Here is a 12,712-nt window from a genome sequence, read left to right as displayed (position 1 = left end):
CTGTCCCTGTGTTTCTTATGTTGAAGGCAATTTCTGGGTCAAAATTTTGGGGGTGGGTTTGGGTCCTTATCCTTTAACCTTGGGTCCTCCGTGGCTACAGAAAGTGACCATTTCAGTACCTGTATCCCCTGTTAAGAGTCTCAGCTAAAGTCACACTCATGGACGCAGGGGTAGCCTCACCCATCCCAGATTGCAAGGAAATCATAGAGATAGCACCCACCCTGCACAGTCCTTGACTTCCCTTTATTCTCTTGGCCCTCCGTCCCTCTTTTCCGTCTCTCCCAAGAAATGATTCTCAAACCCCTTTTCCCTTCCCATGCCCTTAGACACACAATCCTTTCCTTCCATCTGCCTCCTCTCATTAGTATATTCCTCCTTCTGAGTGAAATTCAAGAATTTTTCTTGGCCCTTTCTAATTGTTTATCCTCTTTGGTTCCATAGACCTTAGTGTGTGAATTCTGTACTTTATGGCTAATACCCTCTTTTAAGTCAAAATGTACATGTTATTTTGGGTCTCAGTAACCTCATTCAGTACATTCTCATCCCATCTACTTGACCGCAGCTTCTCAATGTCCTTATTTTTCATAGCTGCAAAGTATTTCATAGTGTAAATGAACCACATTTTCTGTAGCCATTCTTTGGTTAAGGGGCATCTGGGTTATTTCTATTTTCTGCTTATTATGAAGAAATAGTTATTAACTATATGAAGCACATGTCCTTACGGTATGGCAGAGGTCTTTTTAGATATAAGACCAGGTGTAGTATAGCTGGTTCTTTAGGATGAATATTCCCCATTTTCTCAGAATCCACTGGATAGATATGGAAAGCATTTTACAGATTTGCTCTTCCCCCAGCAAATGCAATACATATCCTGATATTTATATTCTTCCTCAAAGGAGGTTTCCCCCCGACTGGCCCTCTATCATGGATTCAAGAGATCGCATATGAACCTTCTTCCCATTTTAACTTATCAGTAAATGCTAGAGCCTATTACTGATAGCTGGAGGGGAAAGTTGGTACTTGAGGTTTGACTGTGGGGTTAGGTAGAGAGGCAGAAGAGGGTAAGAGGGGAAGGGAGAGGACTGAAGAAAATAAGGAGGAAGTAATGATTGAAAGAATCCCTATGGCCTGGAGAAAGCACATGTAGAAAGGGGTTTTATGGTTGGGGAATACATTATGATAGTGTTAGATCTGCACAATACACCTTTATAGATATAATTATAATAACCAGATTGTGTGTTTTCTTTATGGACTCATTGGTTTCGGAAATTCCAACAAGCTTTCTTCAACAGTATTTCTGGATCAAATTTTCTGTTAATAGAGATCTCCCCTTGTAGGGGCTCTAAACACTGCTCCATAGTACAGTAGACACAGCTGTTTCTTCCTCAGTCATGTCTCTTATATTTTCTATGGATATCTGTGTCTTCAATGACCCAGGCCCAGTGTTCCTTTTTCTCGAGGTCTTCAATGATCGCACCCAGAGGAGTTTCAGGTTTCTCAACTCGTGTCATCTAGTTGACCGCAGCTTCACAATGTCCTTATATTTCATAGCTGCATAGTATTCCACTTCAAATATTTCCAGATAACTGTGAACCATTTCGAGCAGGCTAAAATTTCCCAAAAAAATATTAAACATTCAGTCTCTAAATCTAGATCATCTCAACCCATGATGCTTGTGATGACTGAATGGCGTGGCATGAGCAGTTTGTTCTTACACACATCAAAGCCATTTCCTTCTCCAGTAATGGCTGCCATCACTCTGTCAGAGATTTTACCCCGGCTATTTTCGGTGACTTATGTGATTTAGAAATTGTGACACCATCTGCATGCTAGAAAGCCAGAGATGTTTCAGGTTGACCCTTCTTCCACAGCCAATGATTTAACATGTGCCCATTGGGAAACCATGTCACACCAAAAGAGCAAGATGTCGTCTTTGACTCCACAAATGACTGCAAGATTGCCTCTTGTCCTGCATGCACCTTGGCAACCATGTCACACCTGACTGAGAAATAGCAATTTTGTATCTTCATCCAAAAGTAAGAAGGCCTCTTTGATCCTTAATCCTACCCATCCGTGAGCATGGGAGGGCTTTCTGTCTTCTGTTACCTTTTCAATTTCTCTCTTCAGAGTCTTGGAGTTCATACCAGACATGTTTCTGATGTGCTAGGTCAGAGTTATTTTATATTTCATAATATATACATATGCCCATTTTGAATGGCATTGCTTCCATAATTTCTTCTTAGCATCCCTGTCATTTGCATGACAGATTATTTTCATTTAATTTTTCATTCCTCCACTTGGCTGAAGGTGTTTTCCATATGTAGGTCATTTCTGGTAAAACTTTGTGATCATATATGTTCACTATTATATGATGTGTGAGTGGTGATACACTGAGTTCTCCTTTTCCAATATCATCCCCTCGACTTCCTTTGGTTGTCTTATTGCCATAGCTGGGAATTTAAGGACTTTACTGAAAGGATGCTGCGAGATGAGCAGTCTGGTCTCTTTCTCCAATTTAGTCGAATTGTCTTTCCCTTTCCCCCCCTTATTTTGATATTAACTATTGGCCTGCTATATTTCATTTTATGTAATATTTTTGTATTTATTTTAGTATTTTATTGCATTATGTATGTGCCTGACATCCCTGGTCTCCCTGAGGCCATAAATAGGGAAGGACGATGGATTCTGTCAAAGGCTTTTTCAGCATGTAATGTGATAGTCTTGCATTTTTTCCTTGTTTCTTCAATTCATCTCCTTCACACCATTGTGTAATAGTGAATATTAATAATTCATATTAAATATATTGATAATTAATATATTAATTTTGAAATATTAATGTAATATATCAGTTACAATTTTTTTTATTAACTTGAGTATTTCTTATATACATTTCGAGTATTATTCCCTTTCCCGGTTTCCGGGCAAACATCCCCCTCCCCCCTCCCCTTCCTTATGGGTGTTCCCCTCCCAACCCTCCCCCCATTGCCGCCCTCCCCCCATAGACTAGTTCACTGGGGGTTCAGTCTTAGCAGGACCCAGGGCTTCCCCTTCCACTGGTGCTCTTACTAGGTTATTCATTGCTACCTATGGGGTCAGAGTCCATTGTTATTGCTATTATTTCTTTTGTTATTCATTTCTTTTTAAATCTTTACTCTCTTGAGAATTTCTTATTTACCTTCCCAATTGTTATTCCCCTTCCTAATTCTGGGCCAACATCCCCCTAACACATCCCACTCCCCCTCAGTATGGGATTCTCCTCCCCATCCTCCCCCCAAATAACCCTCACTCCAACAATCACGTTCACTGGGGTTTCAGTCTTGGCAGGACCAAGGGCTTCCCCTTCCACTGGGGCTCTTGATACCTATTCATTGCTACCTATGAGGTTGGAGCCCAGGGTCAGTCCCTGTATAGTGTTTGGGTAGTCCCTGGAACCTCTGGTTGTCTGGCATTGTTTTCATATGGGGTCTTGAGCCCCTTCAAGGTCTTCCAGCCCTTTCTCTGATTCCTTCAATGGGGGTCCCATTCTCAGTTCAGTTGTTTGCTGCTGCCATTGGCCTATGTATTTCCTGTATTCTTGGTGTGTCTCTCAGGAGAGATCTACTTCCGGTTCCTATTGGCCTGCAATTCTTTGATTCATTCATTTTATCTAATTGGGTGGCTGTATATGTATGGGACACATGTGGAACACATTCTGAATGAGTGTTATTTCTGCTTCTTTTCTAAACTTTGCTTCCCTATTCCCTGCCAAGAGTATTCTTGTTCCCCTTTCAACGAAGGAGTGAAGATTTGCGTTTAAGATCTATATGGTAAGAACATCAAGCCTCTGAAGAATGAAATTGAAGAAGACCTCAGAAGGTGGAAAGATCTCCCAAGCTCATGTATTGGCAGGATAAATATAGTAAAAATGGCCATTTTACCAAAAGCGATCTGCAGATTCAATGCAGTCCCCATCAAAATACGAATCCAATTCTTCAGAGGGTTAAACAGGACAATTTCCCAATTCATCTGGAATAACGAAAAAAACCCAGGATAATGAAAACTTCAATAGTGATAAAACTGCATGGTATTGTTACAGAGACAGAGGCAGACCAGTTGAATAGAATTGAAGACCCAGATATGAAAACACAAACTTATGGTCATGTGATTTTTGACAAAGGAGCCAAAACCATCTAATGGAAGATAGCGTTTCATCAAATGGTGCTGGTTCAATGTGATGTCTGCATGTAGAAGAGTGCAGATCAATCCATGCTTATTACTCTATACAAAGCTTAAGTCCAAGGGGATCAAGGACCTCCACATCAAACCTGATGCACTCAAACTAATAGAAGTGAAAGTGGGAAGCATGTCAAACACATGGGCACTGGAGAAAATTTCCTGAAAAAAACACCAATGGCTTATGCTCTAAGATCAATAATCGGCAAAGGGGATCTCATAAAACTGCAAAGCATATTATGTAAGGCAAAGGACACTGTTATTGTTTCTTCTTTACATATGTGTTTTGCCTCCTTTATGACCTATGCACCATATACATGCAATTCCCACTGAAGCCAGTTGGGTGAGAGATTTTCACATAGAATTGGGTTACCCTTTGGGTTCTATGGTTAGCAAATTCTCAAAGTTCATGAGCTATGTTTCCAGCCCATGTGCATGACTTTTATACTTTCTTTTGTACTGTATTAGTTGAACTGGATCAAACTCAACCAAAGAGAGAAGTTTTGTGAGACCTACAGGAATACATATATGGTGTAGATATGGTCATTCTCATATCTGCCAGTCATCCATGTAGGTTATTTGTGGATACAGCATTATACCTCAGCATCTCTAAACTCTCAAGTGTCATCCTTTGTGACAATGTAGATTAGACCCATTAGATGAAATGAAGAATTGAAAAACTCTACTAGTGGTGAACGTGGAAAGGAAATCACATTGTTGTATTATAAATGCAGTGCTAAGAGCAAGATTCAGACTAGTCTGGGGAGATGCAGCCTGCAGAAAAGACAACAGACATTTGGTGGAAAATGATTCAGTTCAAAAATGGGTAGGGAGAAATGTAGTTGATATTGTTCTAATAGATTACACAACATTTAAAATGCATTTCTTCCAGATCAGGGAATGACTTTTTAAAGCAACACCTGAAATGAACTTTTGAGGCCAAACATCAGCCTGAGAATTAATGTGTGAAATAATTAATTCTGTGTCTCCCCAGACTGTTACTTTGAAACTAAGAGTCAAAAGTATCCATTCTATGAATGATATATAGATATATACATATTATAAAAGGATGGATACAGAGTTTCTTCATTCCTGAGAATGAGGTATTCAGGTGTGTTGGGTCAGCAATAAAGGTAATTTTTGCTGACTCTTGATAACTGAAATCCTTCCCAAGGAGACCCATTATTGAAAGAAATAACAAACTCCAGAAAACGTGTCTCAGATTTTTATATAGTTCAGTTTTCCTTGTCTTGGTCCAAAAAAGGAAAGACATCTGGTTTTCCAATTCTTGTTTATCCTGTAATTCTTCTACATGATGCACTCATGCAAATATATTACTGTGCATTGACAGATTACTATTTCTATTTTTACTCTGTTGCCAAGAACTATAGAAAATAAGAAGGACTGTATCAAAGCATCATATGAAATTCATGCTAAGGCAATGTGGCCATTGGAAATTTGTAACTGAGCTGAACCTCTTACTACACACAACTGCTCTAAAAGGTCTTCTGTAGGTTCCTGGTGCAGAAGCCATTACTCCCTAATGGAACGTAAAGGATGAATCTCTCTTTACAGAGAAAATGGATTAGTCACAATGATCACAGTCTATGGCCCACATAATTTAACAATGGCTGACTGTTTGGGAAGTCCTAGAATCCATTAGTTTATTGATCCAAAAGGCTAGATGTCTCATCTGGTCATTAGTATATGGATAAATCTTCAGTATGCAGGTTCTAATGTCTGTGAGGGTTTGATAGCAATGTGAGTGCAAGCAGGAAAAAGTAAAAGTTTCTTCCTTCCATGTTTTCTATGGACTTCAAGTTGAATGCATAGTTAAGAATACATTGGGATTGCCATTCTCAAACAGACCAGTATCTTCAATTGAACTTACATTTCTGGGAAGCTGCAGCCTGTCAGCATGGCTCATGTGTATGTGAACTGCAAGATCCAGTCTGGGAAGGTGGTCCTGTTCATTGATCCCACTTGTAACTTTTCCAGAAATATGCAAGAAATTCTCCATCAGCTCCCTTTCAAACATGGTTTTCTGGGATTTGTAGACATCACAGCCACCAAGAAAACCAATGTGATTCAGGATTACTTACAACAGCTCAGTGCAGTGAGAATAGTTCGTCTTCATAGGTAAAGAAAGACTGCACAGGGAGACGCAGTGATCTAATCTCCCTGCAACAGAATGGGGAGCTGATGACATGGCTGAAGCAGATTGGACATCAGCAGTTATCAAAGGGGTGGCAGTAAAAACCCATGCTGACAGCAGACAATCAGTCATGCTGAGGCCAGTGCACCTGAGAGATGATGTGCATCATGGAGGATGTCTATTTTCTTATGATTGGAATTTTCTACAAATTGGTTTTATTCTATTCCTCAGTGCTAAAATTTGATGCTCTTTGCCTGAAACCATGAGTTAGGGAAGCTTAACAGATCACACATGATTGACTATATCTCCAGTAAATCATTTAAAAAATATTCTAGATTTGGGACTGTAAATATAAAAATGTTTTCTCCATGTCTCCTCTCTTCTCTTTAATTTTCTTAATTCTACACTTTCTTTAAATAACTTGGCCAGAGGCTATGATAATATTGTTAATACTTTCCATGAATGAAACCTTCCTTTCATTCATTATATTGTTGTCCTCATTTTATTGATTTCATCCATGATGAGTTGGATATACATGTTATACCCCTTCCAGAAGGCTAAAAGGCCACCCTGAAACAAGGTGCAAAGAGATTTTAGGTGCCCAAAATGTGGGTGTGATCATAGGGAAAGCGTGTCTTCTGGATACACTGAGTGCTCACCTCATGACACACAGCAGCTGTGGTTCCCTGCACAGTTTCAAGCCAGTGAACAGTCCAGAATGTAGTGTAAATGCCTGAAAGCTGTTACTTCTAACTGATATACTATGGGAAGTTAGTGTCTACTGTTGGAGGGTTGAACGATTTTTGTTTTTTCTTTTTTTCTTTTTTTTTTTTTTTTCGTTTCTTTTTTTTCAGAGCTTGGGACCAAACCTAGGGCCTTGTGGTTGCTAGGGAAGCGCTCTACCACTGAGCTAAATCCCCAACCCTTAAACGATTTTTGTAAGGGATCATCATGGGGTTATTAAACAGTACTTTAATGTAGAAGATATACAAAGGTAGGATTAAAAGAAATATAGTGACGTAGGTAAAATAAATGGGAAAATTATCATCAAAATACTTTGGTGGAAATTCTCAAAAAATAAAACAATTAAAGTAAATTCCTCAATATTATGTACATAGAGAATGTTTTATTATATAGGGATGCTTCGTAAAGTGATGTTAATGAATATTGTTCGTTACAACAGATCTGCCAATTCTGTGTGTTTAGTGAGAGCACATTATATGATTTGACCTTAGTAAATTAAAGTGGCTATTTTCAAATATAGCAAGCATTTTTTCCATGTACACATTCAACAATGGGCTTCTATAAATCATAATGAAAAAACTAAAATACTGTACATCCAGAAAAAATTTAATTGGGTACAAATCTAAACAAAATATTCACAATTGAAGAAACTTAAATGAGTAAAAATCTAATGAAAAATAAATATTATCCTTATACATTACAGAAATGCAAATCAAAATTATACTGATATTTTTTTCATCCCTTTCAAAAACCTTAGTTTAATAACACATAAGCCAATTTATCTTTACTGTGATATGGAGAGAGGAGTATATTGCTATTCCCCTGAAGGGAACGCAAACTTCTATAGCAACTTTAGAAATCAGTATGATGTTTCTTCATGAATGTAGAAATGGATACACCTAAAGTATAACTCGAGGACTTATTTCCAAATTTTGATTTGTTCTAGTGTAGAGACCCTTGATAATTTGGAAATATTCACATTGTTCTTTAACAAATGAATGCACAAGGAAAATATGGTGCATTGATAGACTATAAAAAGGAAAGCATGTAATTTTCAGGACAGTGATTGGATCTTGTGAAAGTATTCATAGATGACTTATCCCAGATCAAAAAGGGAAAATGCAATACTTATTCATTTCAATCTGAATGTTAATTCAGCAATCTGTGTATGTGTGTGATCAGCTTAGTGTCCGCTGCCCTCATTTTGGGAAGTACAAGTGTACTTATGAATTACTGAGGGACACTGTCAGGAACAGAAATGTCAAATGTGAAGAGAAAGGGAAGAGGGCGACAATGGAGGGAATATAGAGATGTATAACTAAATTTCAGTCATAGAATGGAAACCTAATGGAGTAGAATTTTTTTTTAATTTTTAATCAAGGCTAATAAAGATTTATAATAGGTACAGGGACAGAAGATAAAATATTGATTGGGTTTATCTATGTAAATTTTCAATAATATGTACATCTCAAAAATTATGGATTTCAGCTTCCAGTAAACCTGTAGTACAGAAAATGACTGTATAGTCCTTAAGGAGTGAGATGTAAATGTCTCTGATGGAAACATAAATGTATTATATTATAAACTTTATATGTGTACAATAATCTACTGATTTGTTTACATTTCAAATGTCATTTCCCCAGTTTGTCTTTCTTCCTTGAATCACCCAAGCTATTATAATTCCTTTTTGTTTCTAAGATGGTGTTCCCCCATCTACATGCCCACTTCCACTTTAGTCCTCTACCATCCCCCTTCTCTGGGATATGACGTCTCCACAGGGCCAATTGTCTCCCTTCCTAGAGATGGAAGATGAGGCGGTTGTCTTCTCCTTATGGTCAATGATCTATGTAGCAGAAGCAATGGACTGGCCCAAGTATACACTTGTTTGTGGTAAATTTCCTGAACCTCTGAGGGGTAAACTTAATAGATAGTGTTGTTCTTCATATTGGGCTCCAATCCCCTTTTGATCCTTCAGGCAATCACCTAACCATTATTTTCTGGCTCTCAGTTTCTGTCAAATGGTTATCTGTAAGTGAATCTGACACCGGCAGGTGATGGCAGAGCCCCTCAGAGGACAGACATATGAGGGTCTTATCTGGAAGCACATCTTGACATCATGAATAGTCTGAGGATTTGGAGTCTGTGGATGAAATTGTTCTTCTGGTTGGGTGGTCTCTGGATTGCCTTTCCTTCAGTCTCTGCTCCTTTTTTGTCTTTGCAATTTTTTAGACTTTGGACATTTATAGGTTAAAGATTTTGAACTGTGTGGGCATCACCTGCTCTTCACAGATGGGCATGTCTAGTTACAGGATTCAGACTCTTGTGGTTCTATCTCTTTTCTGCTTAGTATTTCAACTACCATCATCCCAGTAAATTTATGGGACCCTTTTGCATCCCTGGCATCTGAGACTTTTCTGGGGATACCCAAGTTCACCACCCACCACTGAAGCTTATTTTTATTTATTCCAATTTCCTCTAGATTTCTATCTTTTCTCTTTATATTGTTTATACTTCCTCCATTCTCTCCATCCTTCTCTACTTCTAGCAATGTCACTCCATCCCTCTGTCTTCCATTATCATTTTGTTCTCACTTATAAGTGGGTTGCAAGAATCTGCAGTTTGGCCTTCTAACATTTTACCCTCCAGGTGATAAATGTTTTGTGTATTGGGTATACTGATCTTTGGGGACTAACATCCACTTATCACTAAGTACATCCCATGTTATGTCCTTTTCGATCTCTGTTATTTCACTGATTTCCAGGTTCATCCCTTTGCCTTCAAAGTTCTTGGTTTCCTCATTTTTAATACCTGAGTAGTATTTCTTCGTTTAAATATAGCACACTTACTATATTTATTCCTCAGTTGAGTTGACATATATCACGATTGTTTTTAGCATTTGACTAATATCAGTAAGGCTGCCATTAACAGGTTCAACCATATGTCACTTTATATGTGGATCATGTTTGAGTATTTGCATTGAAGTGATTGGTAAATCCGGTCTTCAGCCAATGCTATTTGCAATATTCCCTGAACCTCCACATTGATATCCAAAGTGGCTATACAGATACCAATCCCACCAGCAGTGGAGGAGTGTTCCACTTTCTCTACATCCTAGTCTACTCTCGTATGGCATCAGTTTTTTGTTTTAGTCACACTGATTGGTGTAATGTAGACTCTCAAGTTCATTTCAATTTGCATTTTCTGATAACTCAGGATGTTGGACATGTCTTGATGTGTTTCTCAGCTACTGAGATACCTCAGTTGAGAATTCTTGGTTCAGCTCTCTAACCCAGTTTAAAAGTTGGGTTACTTGGCTGTGCGGGGCTTTACCTTTCTGAATTATTTCTATATTTTTTATTATGACACTCTACCAGATATAGGGTTGGTTAAAGTCTTTCCCAAATGTGTAGATTTCTGTTTTGTCCTATTGGCAGTGTACTTTGCCTTAAGGAAAGTTCTCTGAATGATTAGATTTCATATATTGACTGGTGATCATAGAGTCTGAACCTTTGGTACTTTGTTCTGAAAATTTTGTCCTGTGCAGCTGTTTTCTAGGCACTTTCTGACATTTTCCCTTCTATTGACTTCTGCATATATGGTTTTATGTGGATTTCCTTGATGCACTTGAACTTGAACTTTGAAGAAAGAGATGAAAATGGATCAATTGGCATTCAGCTACATCCAGACCAACAGTTGGGATACCATCATTTGTTAAAATGATTTCAGTTATGTACAACATACTGAGTCATCAGGGAATTGGAAATCAAAACAACCATAAGATTCTACCACTCATCAGTCAGAATGGCTAAGATGCAAAACTCATATGACAGTATATGCTGGTGAGGATGTGGAGAAAGAGGAACATTCTTCCATTGTTGTTGAGATTGCAAACTGGTACAATCTTTCTGTAAATCAGTCCTGAGTGTCCTGAAAAATTAGACATTGTACTGTCTGAGGAACCAGCTATACCTCCCCTGGACATATACCCAAAAGATGCTCCAACATACAACAAACACACATGTTACACTATGTTCATAGCAGCCTTATTCATAATATCCAGAAGCTGGAAAGAACCCAGATGCCCTTCAACAGAGGAATGGATACAGAAAATTATGTATATTTACACAATGAATTACTACTCAGCTATCAAAATAATGAGTGCATAAAATTCATAGGCAAATGGGTGGACATAGAAAATATCATCCTGAGTGAGGTTACACAATCACAGAAAAACACACATAGTACACACTCATTAATAGGTAGTTATTAACCCAAATGCTCAAATTACCTAAGATACACTGCAAGATCACATGAAACTCAAGAAGGAGGAACAAAATCCAAATTCTCAATCCTTCCTTAAATGAGGAAGTAAAAAATCCATGAGAGGGTTAGGGAGGCAATGTTTTTAGGAGACTGAAGAAATGGCCATTGATAGTCAATCAGACATGGTGCATATATATATATATATATATATATATATATATATATATATATATATATATATATATATGTATATATATATGTGTGTGTGTATGTGTGTGTGTATGTGTGTATTTGTGTATGTATGTATTTATGTATATATGTATTTATGTATATACCAAAACATGATAAGATGGATGAAGCTAAGAAGTGCATGCTGACAGTAACTGGATATAGATACCCCCTGATATACGCAGCCAGAACATGTGAAACACAGAGGAGAATGCCAGCCGCAAATCACTGAACTAAGAATTGGACCCCCTTTGGAGGAATTAAAGAAAGGACTGAAGGACCTGAAGGAGCTTGCAACCCCATAAGAAAAAACTGCCAATCAACCAGAGTTTCCACATACTAAACCACTACCCAAAGACTTACATGGACTGACCCAGCGCTCCAACTGTATATTCTGCAATGAATAGACTTATTGGAACACCATTGGAAAGGGAACCCCTGGTCCTAATATGGTTGGATGCTTCTCGTAGGGAAAGTACAGAGGGGTGCTTTATGGAAGTGGAATGGCTGTGGAGGGGACAACCATTATAGAAGGGGAGGGGAAGAAATTAGGACTGTTGGAGAGGAACCACAGAAAGAAAATAACATTTGAAATGTAAATAATAAATAACTAATTTAATTAAAATGGAAAATAGTTTAATCTTACAGTTCTAAAATCTTACTGTTCAATAATTATGGCTTTTGAGATTTTAAAACATTTATTTCATGTGAAAATTAATATTGTATATGCACATGGGATACAAGTGTTTACCACTATATTAGTTACTAATATGGAGCCTGAGAATTGAACTCAAATATTCTAGAACTATCTTTCAGAATCATTTTTAAAAGTTTTTGAATTATTTCTAGCCCTTATCTGAGCCTGACACTTCTTTATTGACTTTGTTCAATTGTTTTGAAAGAGATACAGAAAAGTTACTTATTCTTTGTACAAATATTGTTACACATATTCCAGCACTGACTCAATATGACTTAGGGTGGTTTTTATAAGGTATAATTAAACTATTGTCTTCATATAAAAGTAAATTCTGTACCTATTTAATTATTGGATCTTTTGATTTTTTTTATTGTATGAAATATCACAATCTACATTTGTATCCCGTTTTCATT

At 37.6% G+C, this 12,712-nt stretch overlaps 1 pseudogene; it reads left to right on the top strand.

Annotated features, from left to right (window-relative positions):
- The first annotated feature begins 6,130 nt into the window (after positions 1 to 6,130).
- LOC147997986 (glutaredoxin-1 pseudogene) lies at positions 6,131 to 6,468 on the top strand (annotated as a pseudogene).
- The last annotated feature ends 6,244 nt before the right edge of the window (positions 6,469 to 12,712 follow it).

This window comes from Rattus norvegicus, chromosome Y, assembly GCF_021556685.1.
Source record: "Rattus norvegicus strain SHRSP/BbbUtx chromosome Y, alternate assembly SHRSP_T2T, whole genome shotgun sequence".
Taxonomy (NCBI): domain Eukaryota; kingdom Metazoa; phylum Chordata; class Mammalia; order Rodentia; family Muridae; genus Rattus; species Rattus norvegicus.
The sequence above is the reverse complement of the archived record's forward strand: the minus strand, read 5'-3'. Positions and strand labels throughout refer to the sequence as shown.